This window comes from Pristiophorus japonicus, chromosome 13 (assembly GCF_044704955.1).
Source record: "Pristiophorus japonicus isolate sPriJap1 chromosome 13, sPriJap1.hap1, whole genome shotgun sequence".
NCBI lineage: Eukaryota > Metazoa > Chordata > Chondrichthyes > Pristiophoridae > Pristiophorus > Pristiophorus japonicus.
Genome location: NC_091989.1, coordinates 169,320,541 through 169,339,505, shown reverse-complemented (window position 1 = coordinate 169,339,505; position 18,965 = coordinate 169,320,541). Strand labels below are relative to the sequence as shown.

General features: G+C 44.3%; 1 pseudogene; it reads left to right on the top strand.

Moving 5' to 3' along the window:
- The first annotated feature begins 8,441 nt into the window (after nt 1-8,441).
- LOC139278220 (uncharacterized) overlaps nt 8,442-18,965 on the top strand; it is a 179,140-nt pseudogene continuing 168,616 nt past the window's right edge.

Genomic DNA, 18,965 nt, shown 5'->3' with positions numbered 1-18,965 from the left:
TGTCACGGGTGAGCCTTCGCTTTCAAAAGCTTCAACAGCCATGACCATCTCAGCAGCATGCTCAGTTGCCCCCTCGGTGATGGCTAGTAGGAGCCTGCTGAGTACATCGGCGCTGTTTTCAGTGCCCGGTCTGTGTTAAATGGTGTAGTCATAGGCGGCTAACGTGAGTACCCACCTCTGTATGCGGGCCGATGCATTTGCATTTGTGGCCTTGTTATCGGTCAAAAGGGACGTTAGGGGTTTGTGATCTGTCTCCAGCTCAAATTTCCTGCCAAACAAGTACTGGTGCATTTTTTTTTACAGCATATACACATGCAAGCGCTTCCTTTTCGACCATCCCGTAGCCCCGTTCTGCCTGGGACAGATTTCTGGAGGCATAAGCTACCGGCTGTAACTGACCCTTGGCATTAACATGCTGCAACAAACACCTGACTCCATTGGACGACGCGTCGCACGTTAAAACGAGTTTCTTACATGGGTCACATAGCGTTAAACGATTGTTGGAGCATAACAAATTTCGTGCTCTATCAAAAGCCCTTTCCTGGCTGTCCCCCCAGACCCACTCATGACCTTCGCGGCTCTAACAGCGTGCTCAATTTGGGAAGAAAGTTACCGAAATAGTTCAGGAGCCCCAGGAACGCACGCAGTTCCGTCGTGTTACGGGGTCTGAGTGCTCTCTGGATCGCTTCTGTTTTGGACGCAGTAGGTCTGATCCCGTCTGCTGCTAGCCTCATCCCCAGGAATTCTACCTCTGGTGCTAGCAAGACGCACTTCGCCTTTTTCAGTCACCGACCTACCCGGTCCAGTCTACGTATCACCTCCTCCAGGTTGTGGATGTGTTCTTCAGTATCACAACCCGTGATGAGAATGCCGTCTTGAAAAACCACTGTCCTTGGAATCGACTTGAGGAGGCTTTCCATATTTTGTTGAAAGATCACGGCGGCCAAGCGAATCACAAACGGACATCTGTTGTACTCAAACAACCCCTTGTGTGTCGTGATGGTGGTCAGCTTCTTCGACTCACTCGCCAGCTCCTGGGTCATGTAAGCTGAGGTCAGGTCCAATTTTGAAAAAGGTTTGCCACCGGATAGCGTCGCAAAGAGGTCTTCCGCTCTCGGTAGCGGGTACTGGTCTTGGAGTGACACCCAGTTGATGGTGGCCTTGTAATCACCACATATCCTGACCGACCCATCCGCCTTGGGCACCAGCACAATCGGGCTCGCCCAGTCACTGAATTCGACCTGCAAGCTCTGGCTGTGTGTTTGCCTCCACATCTCCAACATGAGCCGTTGTTGGAAACAAATGGTCCATTACCAGTCGATCGTCTCTGACTGTCTCTGTAACTGTCCTTAAGCGCACCATTGACAGGTGTTGATGGCCCCATTACTGGCCACATTGTCCCTTGCGATGGCATGAATCGCCGTTCAGCTAGTCATTGTCACTGTTGAATTTCCCCTTTGGGTTCGACTATATGCTCGGGCATGTTCAATTGCCCCTGCCTGCCTGGAGAACTGTGTGCCACGTTAACAATGTTGACTCTCTGTCCATTTGCTGCATTTAAACCAAGATTTTTGTCAAACATCATTCTGGTCTCTTCCTCCCCTGAGATAAATGTTTGGGCCATCAAAGCCGCCGTTTCCAGGGTCAAGTCTTTGGTCTCAATCAGTTTCCTGAAAACTCCAGCATGCCCGATGCCCTCAATAAAACAGTCAAGCAGCATCTCCGCTCTACATGCATCTGGGAACTTACATTGGCTCGCCAGTCGCCGGAGATCTGCCATGAAGTCAGGAACGCTTTGCCCTTCTCGCCGCCGGTGCGTGTAAAACCGGTGTCTTGCCATGTGCATGCTGCTCGCCGGTTTAAAGTGTTCCCCGATCAACTTACTGTGCTCTTCAAAAGTCTTCTCTGCCGGCTTCTCTGGCGCTAGAAGGTCCTTCATCAGGGAGTACGTCCTGGATCCACAAACCGTCAGGAGATGAGCCCTGCGTTTGTCGGCTGAATCCTGTCCCAGCCATTCCTTAGTGACGAAACTTTGCTGTAGTCTCTCAATAAAATTGTCTCAATCATCACCGACACAGTACCTCTCATCTGTGCTGCTAGTGGCCATGCTCGCGTGGTTTAAATCCCAGTTTCTCATCGCCAATGATATGTCCTTACTATACAGTATAAATGCACACGAGGCCCATACTTGAGAGAAGGTCACTCTGTGACCAGTAACCTTTATTAGCCAGCACTGAAGTGATGAAGGTGAGTGGAGCTTCCCATTTTATAACTGAAAGTCCAGGTTAGGAGTGTCTCCCACAAGTTCACCACCTAGTGGTCAATGTTCTCACAGTTTATATATGGGTTACAATGACAGTTAAATACATGACAGGAGAGGCTCAGGAGTTCGAGCATCGTCGGGAGGCGGGGCAGGGAGATCAAGGAGGCCTACAAGAGGCCCAACTTCGGAGAGGCTCGGGAGTTCAAGCGCCATCGGGAAGCGGAGCGGGGAGATCAAGGAGGCCTACAAGAGGCCCAACTTCGGAGAGGCTCGGGAGTTCGAGCGCCGTCAGGAAGCGGAGCGGGGAGATCAAGGAGGCCTACAAGAGGCCCAATTTCAGACAGGCCAGCTGGTGCAACTGCAGCAGGATGAGAAGGCAAAAAAGAAGTAGAAAGAAATCAAAAGGTGATGTCACAGCCAAGGGGTAAGTGATTGGCTGGTGATTGGTGAGTAGTTTTTCTTTTTCTTACTCAGTAAATAACCTTTAGCATTATTGTTTATCTAGGGGTTAAGTCATCCAGGACAGCTCGGACACGTGTTATGCTCCTCCTGTACTATGTTGGAAGTCAGAGACGCTTCCGGTGTCCCTGACGACTACGTGTGCGGGAAGTGTATCCGGCTGCAGCTCCTGACGGACCGTGTTGCGGCACTGGAGCTGTGGGTAGATTCACTCTGGAACATGCACGATGCTGAGAATGACGTGAATAGCACGTTTAGTGAGTTGGTCATACCGCAGGAAAAGGTTACTCAGGCAGATAGGGAATGGATGACCAACAGGAAGAGCATGGAAGGAAGGTAGTGTGTGGTCCACTGCGGTCATCCGCCTGCAAAACAGATACACTGCTTTTGGTACTGTTGAGGGGGATGACTCACCAGGGGAGGGCAGCAGCAGCCAAGTTCATGGCACCGTAGGTGGCTCTGCTGCACAGGAGGGCAGGAAAAAGAGTGGGAGAGCTATAGTGATAGGGGATTCAATTGTAAGGGGAATAGATAGACGCTTCTGCAGCCACAACCGAGACTCCAGGATGGTATGTTGCCTCCCTGGTGCAAGGGTCAAGGATGTCTTGGAGCGGGTGCAGGGCATTCTGAAAAGGGAGGGTGAACAGCCAGTTGTCGTGGTGCATATAGGTACCAACGATATGGGTAAAAAAAGGATGAGGTCCTACAATTTAGGGAGCTAGGAGCTAAATTAAAAAGTAGGACCTCAAAAGTAGTAATCTCAGGATTGCTACCAGTGCCACGTGCTAGTCAGAGTAGGAATCGCAGGATAGCTCAGATGAATACGTGGCTTGAGGAGTAGTGCAGCAGGGAGGGATTCAAATTCCTGGGACATTGGAATCGATTCTGGAGGAGGTGGGACCAGTACAAACCGGACGGTCTGCACCTGAGCAAGACTGGAACCAATGTCTTAGGGAGAGTGTTTGCTAGTGCTATTGGGGAGGAGTTAAACTATTATGGCAGGGGGGATGGGAACCTATGCAGGGAGACAGAGGGAAGTAGAATGGGGGCAGAAGCAAAAGATAGAAAGAGGAAAAGTAAAAGTGCAGGGTAGAGAAATCTAAGGCAAAAAGCAAAAAGGGCCACATTACAGCAAAATTCTAAAAGGGCAAAGTGTGTTAGAAAGACAAGCCTGAAGGCTCTGTGCCTCAATGCAAGGAGTATTCAGAATAAGGTGGATGAATTAACTGCGCAGATAGCAGTTAACGGGCATGATGTAATTGGCATCACGGAGAAACGGCTCCAGGGTGACCAAGGCTGGGACTCAACATCCAGGGGTATTCAACATTTAGGAAGGATAGACAGAAAGGAAAAGGAGGCGAGGTGACATTGCTGGTTAAAGAGGAAATTAATGCAATAGTAATAAAGGACATTAGCTTGGATGATGTGGAATCGGTATGGGTTGAGCTGCGGAATACCAAGGGGCAGAAGATGCAAGTGGGAGTTGTGTACAGACCACCAAACAATAGTAGTAAAGTTGGGGACAGCATCAAACAAGAAATAAGGGATGCATGCAATAAAGGTACAGCAGTTATCATGGGTGACTTTAATCTACATATAGATTGGGCTAACCAAGCTGGTAGCAATGCGATGGAAGATGATTTCCTGGAGTGTATTAGGGAAGGTTTTCTCGACCAATATGTCGAGGAACCAACCAGGGAGCTGGCCATCCTAGACTGGGTGATGTGTAATAGAAAGGACTAATTAGCAATCTTGTTGTGCGAGACCCCTTGAGGAAGAGTGACCATAATATGGAAGAATTCTTTATTAGGATGGAGAGTGATACAGTTAATTCAGAAACTAGGGTCCTGAACTTAAGGAAAGGTAACTTCGATGGTTTGAGGCGTGAATTAGCTAGAGTAGACTGGCAAATGATACTTAAAGGGTTGACGGTGGATAGGCACTGGCAAACATTTAACGACCACATGGATGAATTTCAGCAATTGTACATCCCTGTCTGGAGTAAAAATAAAACGGGGAAGGTTACTCATCCGTGGCTAACAAGGGAAATTAAGGATAGTGTTAAATCCAAGGAAGAGGCATATAAATTGGCCAGAAAAAGCAGCAAACCTGAGGACTGGGAGAAATTTAGAATTCAGCAGAGGAGGACAAAGGGTTTAATTAAGAGGGGGAAAATAGAGTATGAGAAGAAGCTTGCTGGGCACATAAAAACTGACTGCAAAAGCTTCTATAACATGTGAAGAAAAAACGATTAGTGAAGACAAACGTAGGTTACTTGCAGTCGGATTCAGTTGAATTTATAATGGGGAGCAAAGAAATTGCAGACCAATTGAACAAATACTTTGGTTCTGTCTTCACGAAGGAAGACACAAATAACCTTCCGAAAGTACTAGGGGACTGAGGGTCTCGTGAGAAGGAGGAACTGAAGGATATCCTTATTAGGTGAGAAATTGTGTTTGGGAAATTGATGGGATTGAAGGTCGATAAATCCCCGGGGCCTGATAGTCTGCATCCCAGAGTACTTAAGGAAGTGGCCCTAGAAATAGCGGATGCATTGGTCATCATTTTCCAACAGTCTAACGACTCGGGATCAGTTCCTATGGACTGGAGGGTAGCTAATGTAACACCACTTTTTAAAAAGGGAGGGAGAGAGAAAACGGGTAATTATAGACCAGTTAGCCTGACATCAGTGGTGGGGAAAATGTTGGAATCAATTATTAAGGATGAAATAGCAGCGCATTTGGAAAGCAGTGACAGGATCGGTCCAAGTCAGCATGGATTTATGAAGGGGAAATCAGGCTTGACAAATCTGGAATTTTTTGAGGATGTAACTAGTAGAGTGGACAAGGGAGAACCAGTGGATGTGGTGTATTTGGACTTTCAAAAGGCTTTTGTCAAGGTCCCACATAAGATATTGGTGTGCAAAATCAAAGCAAATGGTATTGCGGGTAATATACTGACGTGGATAGAGAATTGGTTGGCAGACAGGAAGCAGAGAGTCGGGATAGATGGGTCCTTTTCAGAATGGCAGGCAGTGACTAGTGGATGCCGCAGGGCTCAGTGCTGGGACCCCAGCTCTTTACAATATACATCAATGATTTGGATGAAGGAATTGAGTGTAATATCTCCAAGTTTGCACATGACACTAAACTGGCGGCGGTGTGAGCTGTGAGGGGGACGCTAAGAGGCTGCAGGGTGACTTGGACAGGTTAGGTGAGTGGGCAAATGCATGGCAGATGTAGTATAATGTGGATAAATGTGAGGTTATCCGCTTTGGGGGCAAAAACACGAAGGCAGAATATTATCTGAATAGTGGCAGATTAGGAAAAGGGGAGGGTCAACGAGACGTGGGCATCATGCTACATCAGTCATTGAAAGTTGACACATATTAGAAACATAGAAACATAGAAAATAGGTGCAGGAGCAGGCTATTCAGCCCTTCGAGCCTGCACCACCATTCAATATGATCATGGCTGATCATGCAACTTCAGTACCCCACTCCTGCCTTCTCTCCATGCACCCCTGATCCCTTTAGCCATAAGGGCCACATCTAACTCCCTTTTGAATATATCCAACGAACTGGAATCAACAACTTTCTGTGGTAGAGAATTCCATACGATCACAATTCTCTGGGTGAAAAAGTTTCACCTCATCTCGATCCTAGATGGCTTACCCCTTACTCTTAGACTGTGTCCCCGGGTTCTGGACTTCCCCAACATCGGGAACAGTCTTCCTGCATCTAACCTGTCCAATCCCATCAGAATTTTATTCTATGAGATCCCCTCTCATTCTTCTAAATTCCAGTGAATATAAGCCTAGTCGATCCAGTCTTTCTTCATATGTCCATCCTGCCATCCCGAGAATCAGTCTGGTGAACCTTCACTGCACTCCCTCAATAGCAAGAATGTCCTTCCTCAGATTAGGAGACCAAAACTGCACACAATACTCAAGGTGAGGCTTCACCAAGGCCCTGTACAACTGCAGTATGACCTCCCTACTCCTATACTCAAATCCTCTCGCTATGAAGGCCAACATGCCATTTGCTTTCTTAACTGCCTGCTGTACCTGCATGTCTACTTTCAATGACTGATGTACCATGACACCCAGGTCTCGTTGCACCTCCCCTTTTACTAATCTGTCACCATTCAGATAATAATCTGCCTTCCTGTTTTTGCCACCAAAGTGGATAACCTCACACTTATCCACATTATACTGCATCTGCCATGCATTTGCCCACTCACCTAACCTGTCCAAGTCACCCTGCAACTCTTAGCATCCTCCTCACAGCTCACACTGCCACCCAGCTTCGTGTCATCTGCAAACTTGGAGATATTACATTCAATTCCTTTGTCTAAATCATTAATATATATTGTAAATAGCTGGGGTCCCAGCACTGAACCTTGCGGTACCCAACTAGTCACTGCCTGCCATTCTGAAAAGGACCTAATTATTCCCATTCTTTGCTTCCTCTCTGCCAACCAGTTCTCTATCCACATCAATACATTAGCCCCAATCCCATGTGCCTTAATTTTGCACACTAATCTCTTGTGTGGGACCTTATCAAAAGCCTTTTGAAAGTCCAAATACACCACATCCACTCTGCTCGTTACATCCTCAAAAAATTCTCGAAGATTTCTCACATATACAAATATAATTGCAGTGCTTAAAAAAATATTACTTACAGTAACTGCTTCGCCAAGGTCTTGCCACTTCTTTTTGACCTGCATGCCGCTTCTTGGGGTCAAGACCACTGCATTGAACTCTTCTGCAACTTGTTCCCAAAGTTTTGCTAGTAGAGAGGGTTTCAGTTTATTTTGTCCCATTCTTCCTTTGTTCTCAAGCGCATCCCATTTCCTCTCAATGATGTCTACCAGGGGCTCAATTTCTTCTGCTTGAAATCTCTTGGCCCTTCCCCCTTCTCTTTCCCTTCCCTTTCCCTTGGATCCATCTTTTGCAGCTAAAATTTAAATGTCCAGATCCAGCTCCGATCCCAATGTGTTCTCACAAGCCGCTGATCCAGACCAGGAAGTTCACTGTGGATGTGCGGACACACCCGTCATGTGGAAAAAGTTTTTTTTTCTGGTGCATGCTCACTGACTTTTCGGCGCACACTTGAAGCTCTGCCCCCAGATTTAACTTCGGGTATCGCAGCGGCAAAATTAAATTATACTTTGGCGAAAATTATAATAATTATTTTGGCGCAAACAGGCACAAAAAAATCGGACATACCTCCTAGTGGGCGCCAAAAATTGGCAAAGAGGAAAATAGCGCCCATAGTGCTTTAACATAGAAAAACTTCACAAAAGCATAATCGGACGAAAGTGGATATTGAAATAAAGGAAAGAAAGAAAGACTTGCATTTACATAGTGTCTTTCATAACCACTGGCCGTCTCAAAGCGCTTTACAGCTAATGAAGTACTTTTGGAGTGTAGTCACTGTTGTAATGTGGGAAATGCGGCAGCCAACTTGCACACAAGCAAACTCCCACAAACAGCAATGTGATAACGACCAGATAATATGTTTTTGTTATGTTGATTGAGGGATAAATATTGGCCAGGGCACCGGGGATAACTCTGCTGCTCTTCTTCAAGATAGTGCCATGGGATCTTTTATGTCCACCTGAGAGGGCCTTGGTTTAATGTCTCATCTGAAAGACGGCACCTCTGACAGTGCAGCACTCCCTCAGCACTGCACTGGAGATATATTAGGTGGGGTGATATGGGTTTTAAGGATTGTCTTAAAAAAGTAGAGGATGGTGGAGAGGTGGAGGGATTAAGGAAGGAAGCTCTGGAGCTTAAAGCTTCGACGGCCGAAGGCACAGCCACCAATGGTGGGGCAAATGAACGGGAGAATGCATAAGAGGCCAAAGTAAGAGTAATGTAGAGAATGGAAACTCAGCAGTCTCCCCTTGATCATTTCTGTTGCAGCCTTTAGTAATACAACATATGCATGCATTAAAACTAAATGATAAAGAAATAGTGGCTCCAAAACCGTCACAAGTTATCATCATCTCTATCTCAATTGAGCTACTTCCATGAGGTTGATTTTGTTAGTTTCTAGGTCAAATTGGTTGGTAAAATCAACAAAAGAAATACAGAAATAACCTGCCGTATTGTAAACTAATCCAAGAATTATAAATCAATTCTGACATTTCGCAACATCCAGCAATTACAGGAAGCGAGAAATTCTCACAACCGATGGTTGCAGCATGCAAAATGTGTCAAGTAGTTTCAGGATATATTCCCAGGATTTCTCAAAACTGTAAAAATAAGTTAAGTCATTTACTTCTGGGAATTTATTAACCACATGGCGAACTTTGTTTCTAAATTATGAAAAATTCAGGGATGATGTTCTTACTCACCTCTGAGTCATAAGGTTGTGTACACAGATCACGAAAGGCTAGTGAACTGCTTCAAAAAGTAATCAAAGATTAACATGAGAACATAAGAACATAAGTAATAGGAACAGGAGTAGGCCATTTGGCCTGCTCTTCCATTCAATATCATGGCTGATCTGATCATGGACTCAGCTCTACTTCCCTGCCCGCTCCCCATAATCCTTTACTCCCTTATCATTCAAAAATCTGTCTATCTCCTCCTTAAGTATATTCAATGACCCAGCCTGCATAGCTCTCAGGGGCAGAGAATTCCATAGATTTACAACCCTCTGAGAGAAGAAATTCCTCCTCATCTCAGTTTTAAATGAGCTGCCCCTTATTCTGAGACTATGTCTCCTAGTTTTAGTTTCCCCTATGAGTAGAAATATCCTTTCTACATCCACCTTGTCGAGCCCCCTCATTATCTTACATGTTTCGATAAGATCACCTCTCATTCTTCTGTACTCCAATGTGAATAGGCCCAACCTACTCAACCTATCTTCATAAGCCATCTCTGGAATCAATCTCGTGAACTTTCTCTGAACAGCCTCCAATACAAGTATACCCTTCCTTAAATACGAGAGACCAAAACTGTACGCAGTACGCTAGGTGTGACCTCACCAATACCCTGCACAGTTGTAGCAGAACTTCTCTGCTTTTAAACTCTAACCCAATTGCAATAAAGGCCAACGAAGGAAATAGTGGGGGCCTGTAAAAGGGAACAGCAATAACCATGGGTGATTTTAACCTCCATATTGATTGGACAAATCAAATTGGTCAGGTAAGCCTTGAGGAGGAGTTCATAGCGTGCATAAGGGACGGGTTCCTTGAGCAGTATGTAACGGAACCAACCAAGGAGAAGGCTATCTTCGATCTGGTCCTGTATAATCAGACAGGATTAATAAATAATCTCCGAGTAAAGGATCCTTCGGAATGAATGATCATAGCATGATTGAATTTCAAATTCATATGGAGGGTGAGAAAATTGGATCTCTAACCAGCATACTAAGCTTAAATAAAGGAGACTATGAAGGTATGAGGGCAGAGTTGGGTAAAGTGGACTGGGAAAATAGATTAAAGTGTAGGATGGTTGATGAACAGTGGTGTCCATTTACGGAGATACTTCACAACTTTCAAGAAAAATATATTCTAGTGAGGAGGAAAGGGTGTAAGAGAAAAGATAGCCATCCATGGCTAACTAAAGAAATATAGGACAGTATCCAATTAAAAACAAGGGCATACAAAGTGGCCAAAATTAGTGGGAGGACAGAAGACTGGGAAGTTTTTAAAAGCCAGCAAAGAACACCAAAAAAAAAGAAAGGGAAAATAGACTATGAAAGTAAACTAGCACAAAATATAAAAACAGATAGGTATATAAAAAGGAAAAGAGTGGCTATCGTAAATGTTGATCCCTTAGAGGACGAGACCAGGGAACGAGTAATGGGGAACATGGAGATGGCAGAAACTCTGAACAAATATTTTGTATCAGTCGTTACGGTAGAGGCCGTACAGCAGTTATCATGGGCGACTTTAATCTACATATAGATTGTGTTAACCAAGCTGGTAGCAATGCATTAGAGGAGGATTTCCTGGAGTGTATTAGGGATGGCTTTCTAGACCAATATGTCGAGGAACCAACTAGAGAGCTGGCCATCCTAGACTGGGTGTTGTGTAATGAGAGAGGACTAATTAGCAATCTATTTCCCTTGGGGAAGAGTGACCACAATATGGTAGAATTTTTTATTAAGATGGAGAGTGACAGTGTTAATTCAGAGACTAGGGTCCTGAACTTAAGGAAAGGTAACTTCAATGGTATGAGATGTGAATTGGCTAGGATAGACTGGCAAATGATACTTAAAGGGTTGACAGTGAATAGGCAATGGATGAACTTCAACAATTGTACATCCCTGTCTGGAGTAAAAATAAAATGGGGAAGGTAGCTCAACCGTGGCTAACAAGGGAAATTAGGGATAGTGTTAAATCCAAGGAAGAGGCATATAAATTGGCCAGCAAAAGCAGCAAACCAGAGGACTGGGAGAAATTTAGAATTCAGCAGAGGAGGACAAAGGGTCTAATTAGGAGGGGGAAAATAGAGTATGAGAGGAAGATTGCAGGGAACATAAAAATTGACTGCAAAAGGTTCTATAGATATGTGAAGAGAAAAAGATTAGTGAAGACCAACATAGGTCCTTTGCAGTCAGAATCAGATGAAATTATAATGGGGAACTTAACATTGAGGGAGTACAGCGAAGGTTCACCAGACTGATTCCCGGTATGGCAGGACTGACATATGAGGAGAGACTGGGTCAACCGGGCTTGTATCCACTGGAGTTTAGAAGAATGAGAGGGGATCTCTTAGAAACATATAAAATTCTGATGTGATTGGACAGGTTAGAGGCAGAAAGAATGTTCCCGTTGCTGGGGAGTTCCAGAATCAGGGGTCGCAGTCTAAGAATAAGGGGTAAGCGAGATGAGGAAAAACTTCTTCACTCAGAGAGTGGTTAACCTGTGGAATTCTCTACCGCAGAAAGTTGTTGAGGCCAGTTCGTTAGATATATTCAAAAGGGAGTTAGATGTGGCCCTTACGGCCAAAGGGATCAAGGGGTATGGAGAGAAAGCAGGAAAGGGGTACTGAGGTTGAATGATCAGCCATGATCTTATTGAATGGTGGTGCAGACTCGAAAGGCCGAATGGCCTGCTCCTGCACCTAATTTCTATGTTTCTATGTTTCTTTGTTTCTAGGCCACTAACAATATTCCAACAGTGGATAGTCAAGGGGCTATAGCAGCGGGGGTGGGGGGCAGAACTTAAGACAATCACAATCACTAAGGAGGTGGTACTCAGTAAGATAATGGGACTAAAGGCAGATAAATTCCCTGGACCTGATGGCTTGCACCCTAAGGTCGGAAGAGAAGAAACGGCAGGGATTGTGGATGCATTGGTTGTAATTTACCAAAATTCTCTGGATTCTGGGGAGGTCCCAGCAGATTGGAAAACTGCAAATGTAACGCCATGATTTAAAAAAGGAGGCAGACAAAAAGCAGGAAACTATAGACCAGTTAGCCTAACATCTGTCGTTGGGAAAATGTTGGAGTCCATTATTAAAGAAGCAGTAGCAGGAGATTTGGAAAAGCAAAATTCAGTCAGGCAGGGTCAGCATGGATCTATGAAGGGGAAGTCATGTTTGACAAATTTGCTGGAGTTCTTTGAGGATGTAACAAACAGGGTGGATAAAGGGGAACCAGTGGATGTGGTGTATTTGGAATTCCAGAAGGCATTTAACAAGGTGCCACATAAAAGGTTACTGCATAAAATAAAAGTTCACTGGGTTGGGGGTAATATATTAGCATGGATAGAGGATTGGCTAACTAACAGAGAACAGAGAGTCAGGATAAATGGTTCATTCTCTGGTTGGCAACCAGTAACTAGTGGGGTGCCGCAGGGATCAATGCTGGGACCCCAACTATTTACAATCTATATTACTGACTTGGAAGAAGGGACTGAGTGTAAAATGGCCAAGTTTGCTGACGATACAAAGATGGGAAGAAAAGCAATGTGTGAGGAGGACATAAAAAATCTGCAAAAGGACATAGACAGGCTAAGTGAGAGGGCAAAAATTTCTAGCCCTCAATTCCTTCAATAAAGTCATTCATATGGTGAAAAGTTGAGGAGCCAGTACTGATCAAGGGAGCGCACCACTTGTCCCTACTCTCTGTCCTCTACCTCTCAACCAGTTCCCAACCCATGTCACAAGGTTGACTCCAATTCCATGCATTTTCATTTTTGCTGTTAATCTCTTTTGTGTAACCTTATCAACTGACTTCTAGAAATCATGTTAGTGACTTCCTGAAAATATTAAACTATCTTAATCAGTTATGATTTACACTTCACAAATTCATGCTGACTCTCTCTGATTAGCTCATAATTGTCTAACTGCTCAGTCAATCTGTCCCCGATTTCTTGGAATTTCCCCACAACTGACTGTCTGTGGTTACCCGGTTTTGCTTTCCCTCCCTTCTTAAACAATAAATTATTTTGCACTGTTTACACTAGGAACTTGGTAAGTTTTCAGTTTCAGCATTAGTGTACTCAACTTTGAATCAGCATTTAGCTAATGCTGGAAGAGATTTAACACAGTTGCTGTGTTAATAACAAACTCAGTAACAATTGATGTGGTGTCAGATCAAAACTTACACCACAATGACCTCATTGACATTATTTAGAATTTCAGTGGTTAAACTTAAATCGGGTATTGTAGGGCTGTAAACATCCATGGGAAAACAAGTTTAGACTTGAGTCAGCAGACTACTTTAAGAAGTGGTCCTCAGGATGGGACAGTAGGGACAATCCATTCAAGAGGTACATGAGATGATGGTGGGAGGGCACATTTGTTTGATTTTGGATGGATGAGCTAAAATGGGGGAAATGGCCGTCCTCATCTGTATGTATCTGGTGAGCGTCAGAAGAGTTGGGGGAGAAAGTGGAGCAAAAATAACTATGAAGCAACTTTTCTTTGACTCTTAAAAATTGTCGTATAGAATTTCAGCACCGGAGTGACACCTGCCAATGAACTGGAAGAAGATAGGAGCAGTGTCGGCCATTCGGCCCTTCGAGACTGTACCGCTATTCAATATGATCATGGCTGATCCTCTATCTCACCACCATATTTCCGCTTTCCCCCCATACCCCTTGATGCCGTTTGTGTCTAGAAATCTATCTATCTCCTTCTTAAATATATTCAGTGACTTGGTCTCCACAGCCTTCTATGGTGGAGAATTCCACAGGAGTGAAGAAATTTCTCCCTATCTCGGTCCTAAATTTCCGACCCCGTATCCTGAGACTGTGACCCCTTGTTCTTGACTACCCAGCCAGGGGAAACATCCTCCCCACATCCAGTCTATCCAACCCAGTCAGAATTTTATACATTTCAATGAGATCCCCATCTCATTCTTCTAAACACTATTAAATACAGGCTTAGTCGACCCAATCTCTCCTCATATGATAGTCCCGCCATCCCAAGAATCAGTCTAGTGAACCTTCGCTGCACTCCCTCTGTTATGCTCATAACAAAGGATGAAACTGAGTACTGTGTACAATGAGCAAGTGTGACCTTAGCTCCTTTAATGCGACTCCAGAGTGCAGGTACCTCGTGGGTGGCCTGCTTATATACTGTGCTCCCAAGGGATGCTGGGATCCCTTGGGACTCCAAAAGGTAGGCCTTCTGGTGGTAGTGCAATACAGGTTACAAGGGGTTAAATACATAACATCAGTCCCCCGTGAAGTTAACAGTACACTTATTTACAAGGTGAGACGATTTGGAGCTTTTCGCTCCCTTGTCGATCGTCTCGGTACAATTGTGGGTGTGGGTGAGTTGGTTAGTTCTTCACTGGGCTGTTGGGCAGCCGGCCTTGCCAGGCTGTTGCGGATGGTGAGTTCGGCTTCGTGGTCAAACATGATGCCAGTTGCCACCTGTGTGTGTGTTGGAGGGTCAAAGTTGGTGGTGCCTTCTTCAGGTTGTTCGTAGCTGCTGGTGAACCGCAATCTGATTTGGTCCAAATGTTTTTTGTGTATTTGTCCATTGGCCAATTTGACCTGAAACACCCTATTCCCCTCTTTGGCTGTGATCATGCCAGTGAGCCATTTGGGACCACGTCCATAATTAAGCACAAACACAGTATCATTGATCTCAATATCACGTGACAAATTTGCGCAGTCATGGTACACACTTTGTTGATGCCGCTTGCCCTCCACGTGATCATGGAGATCAGGGTGGACAAGCGAGAGCCTTGTTTTTAGCGCCCTTTTCATGAGCAGCTCGGCTGGGGGCACCCCGGTGAGTGAGTGGGGTCTGGTGCGGTAGCTGAGCAGCACTCGGGACAGCCGGGGCTGCAGGGAGCCTTCCAACACGCGTTTCAAGCTTTGCTTGATGGTCTGAACTGCCCATTCTGCCTAATCGTTGGATCCGGGCTTGAGCGGGGCAGATGTGATGTGTTTGATCCCATTACGGGTCATGAGTTCTTTGAATTTAGCACTGGTGACTAGGACATCAGGCAAGCCATGCGTGGCAAACATGGCTCAGAGGCTTTCAATAGTGGCCGTGGACATGCTTACAGACATTATCGCACATTCAATCCATTTTGAGTAAGAGTCCACGACAACCAAAAACATTTTGCCTAGAAATAGGCCTGAATAATCCATGTGGATCCTTGACCATGGTTTGGAGGGCCACAACCACAAACTTAGCGGTGTCTCTCTGGGTGCATTGCTCAGCGGAGAGCAAGTGTTGCACTGGCGCACGCATGACTCTAAATCTGAGTCGATGTTGGGCAACCACACATGGGATCTGGCTATGGCTTTCATCATTACAATGCCTGGGTGGGTGCTGTGCAGTTCACAAATGAACATATCTCTGCCTTTCTTGGGCAAGACCACGCGATTTCCCCACAACAGACAGTCCGCCTGCAGGGACATTTCGTCTTTGCGCCTGTGAAACGGCTTAATCGCCTCCTGCATCTCCGCTGGGACACTGGATCAGCTTCCATGGAGGACACAGATTTTTTTTACCAAGGACAGTAAAGGATCCTGGCTGGTTAAATACATAACACCCTCTATGGCAAGTATATCCTTTCTTAGGTAAGGAGACCAAAACTACATACAATACTCTAGGTGTGGTCTCACCAAGATCATGTATAACTGTAGTAAGACATCCTTGCTCTTGTATTCAAATCCTCTTGCAATGAAGGCCAACATACCATTTGCCTTTCTAACTGCTTGCTGCACCTGCATGTTTGCTTTCAACGACTGGTGTACAAGGACACCCAGGTCTTTTTGTATATTGACATTTCCCAAGCTATCACCATGTAAATAATACTTTCTCTTTATGTTTTTCCTACCAAAATGGATAACTTCACATTTATCCACGTTATACTGCATTTGCCATGTGTTTGCCCACTCACTCAACCTATCTAAATCGCCTTGCAGCCTCTTTGCATCCTCCTCACAATTCACAATCCCACCTAGTTTTGTGTCATCAACAAACTTGGAAATATTACATTTAGTTCCCTCATCCAAATCATTTATATATATTGTGAATAGCTGGGGCCCAAGCACTGATCCCTGTGGTACCCCACTAGTCACTGCCCGCCACCCCGAAAAAGACCCCTTTATTCCTACTCTCTGTTTCTTGTCAGTTAACCAATTTTCAATCCATGCCAGTACATTACCCCAAATCCTATGTGCTTTAATGTTGCACACTAACCTCTTATGTGGTACTTTATCAAGGGCCTTCTGAAAATCCAAATACACTACATCCACTGGTTCTCTCTTATCTATTCTATCAGTTGCATCCTCAAAATACTCCAATAGATTAGCCAAACATGATTTTCCTTTCATAAATCCATGTTGACTTTGTCTAATCCCGTTGATATTATCTAAGTGTCCCGTTATCATATCCTTTATAATAGTCTCTAGCACTTTTCCTACTACTGATGTTAAGCTAACCATTGTCGTGGACTCTTACTCAAAATGGATTGAATGTGCAGTTCCCTGTTTTCTCTCTCGCTCCTTTTTTAAATAGTGGGGTTACATTTGCCACCCTACAATCTGCAGGAGCTGTTCCATAATCTATAGAATTTTGGAAGATGACAACCAATGCATTCACTATTTCCATGGATACCTCTTTTAGTACTCTGGAATACAGATCATCAGACCCTGGGGATTTAACTGCCTTCAGTCCCATTAGTTTCTCCAGCACTATTTTCTTACTAATAATCATTTCCTTTAATTCCTCTTGCTCACTAGACTCTTGGTTCCCTAGCATTTCTGGGATGTTATTTGTGTCCTCTTCCATGAAGACAGAACCGAAGTATTTATTTAATTGTTCTGCCATTTCCTTATTCCCCATTATAAATTCTCTGGTTTCTGACTGTAAAGGACCTACATTTGTCTTCACTAATCCTTTTCTTTTTACGTACTTGTAGAAACTTTTGCAGTCGGTTTTTATGTTCCTTGCAAGTTTACTCTCATACTCTATTTTTCCCTTCTTAATCAATCTCTTGGTCCTTTTTTGCTAAATTCTAAACTGCTCCCAATCTTCAGGCTTGCTACTTTTTCTGGCAACTTTGTATAACGCCTCTTTGCATATAATACTAGCCTTAATTTATTTTGTTAGCCATGGTTGGGCCAGTTTTCCTTTTATGTTTTTATGCCAGAAAGGAATGTATAACTGTTGCAATTCATGCATTCGTTCCTTAACTGTTAGCCATTGCCTATCCAGCGTCATGCCTTTTAATGAATCTTCCCAATCTACCATAGCCAATTCATTCCTCATACCTTCGTAGTTTCCTTTATTTAGATTTAGGACCCTAGTTTCGGATTGGACTACTTCACTTTCCATCTTAATAAAGAATTCAATCATGTTATGGTCACTTTTCCAAAAAGGACCACAACAAGACTGTCAATTAACCCCGACTCATTGCAAAATACTCAATCTTGGATAGCCTGTTCCCTAGTAGGTTCCTCAACATACTGGTCTAAGAAACCATCTCGTACACACTCCAGGAATTCATCTTCCACAGTATTATTACTAATTTGGTTTGGCCAGTCTATACGTAGATTAAAGTCACTTACGATTACTGCAGTACCCTTGTTACATGCATCTCTAATTTCCTGTTTGATGCCGTCCCCTACATTACCACTACTGTATGGAGGCCTATAGACAACTTCCACCAATGTTTTCTGCTCCTTGGTTCTCCTTAGCTCCACCCAGACTGATTCTACATCTTGATTTTCTGAGCCAATATCCTTTCTCACTATTGCCCTGATTTCACCTTTTACTAACAACGCCACACCATCCCCTCTTCATTTTTGTCTGTCCTTCCTAAATATCAAATATCCTTGGATATTCAGTTCCCAACCCTGGTCACCCTGCAACCATGTCTCTGTAATTGCAACTATATTATATCCGTTTACAACTATTTGCACTGTTAATTCATCCACCTTATTATGGATGCTTCGTGCATTCAGATACAGTGCTTTTAGATTTGCCTTTTTAACATTATTAGACTTCTTAACATTATTTTGTCATGCAGCCCTATTTGTCTTAGCACTATTTTTTCTTACCTGGACCCTATTTTTTAGTGCACCCTTTTGTTTGTATGCTCTGTCCCTTCCTGACATAATCTGGTTATCCTTACCACAATCACTTTTTTGCATTGCTTCCTTTTCTTTTCTCATTAGCATTCTAGATTTCTCTCCGCTGGGACCCTCCTCCCCCCACCGCTCCCCGCCCCATTATTTAGTTTAAAGCCCTGTCTATCTCCCTAGTTAGTCAGTTCGCTAGAACTGTGGTCCCAGCATAGTTCAGGTGTAGTCCGTCCCCACGGAACAGCTCTCTCTTTCCCGAGTGCCAGTGCCCCACGAATCAAAACCCGCTTCTCTCACACCAACCTCTGAGCCACGCATTCATATCCCTGATTCTATTGACCCTATGCCAATTTGCTTGTAGCTCAGGTAATAAAGCAGAGATTATTACCTTTGTGGTTCTGCTTTTCAATTTAGTCCCTAGCTGTTCAAACTCTCTCAGCAGAACCTCTTTCTTAGTTCTACCTATGTCATTAGTACCTACATGTACCACGACAAGTACTCATCTTCTAAAATTATTATAGTTCCCTCTCTAAAGATGATTCATATTAATTAGCATATTTGTGAACAGCCATTGGCCCTAATTAGCATATGGCATTACCCTCGCCAAATCCCCTACCATCAACATTGTGAGGGTCACCATTGACTAGAAACTTAACTTGATCAGTCACATAAATACTGTGGCTACGAGCAGGTCAGAAGATGGATATTCTGCAGAGAGTGAA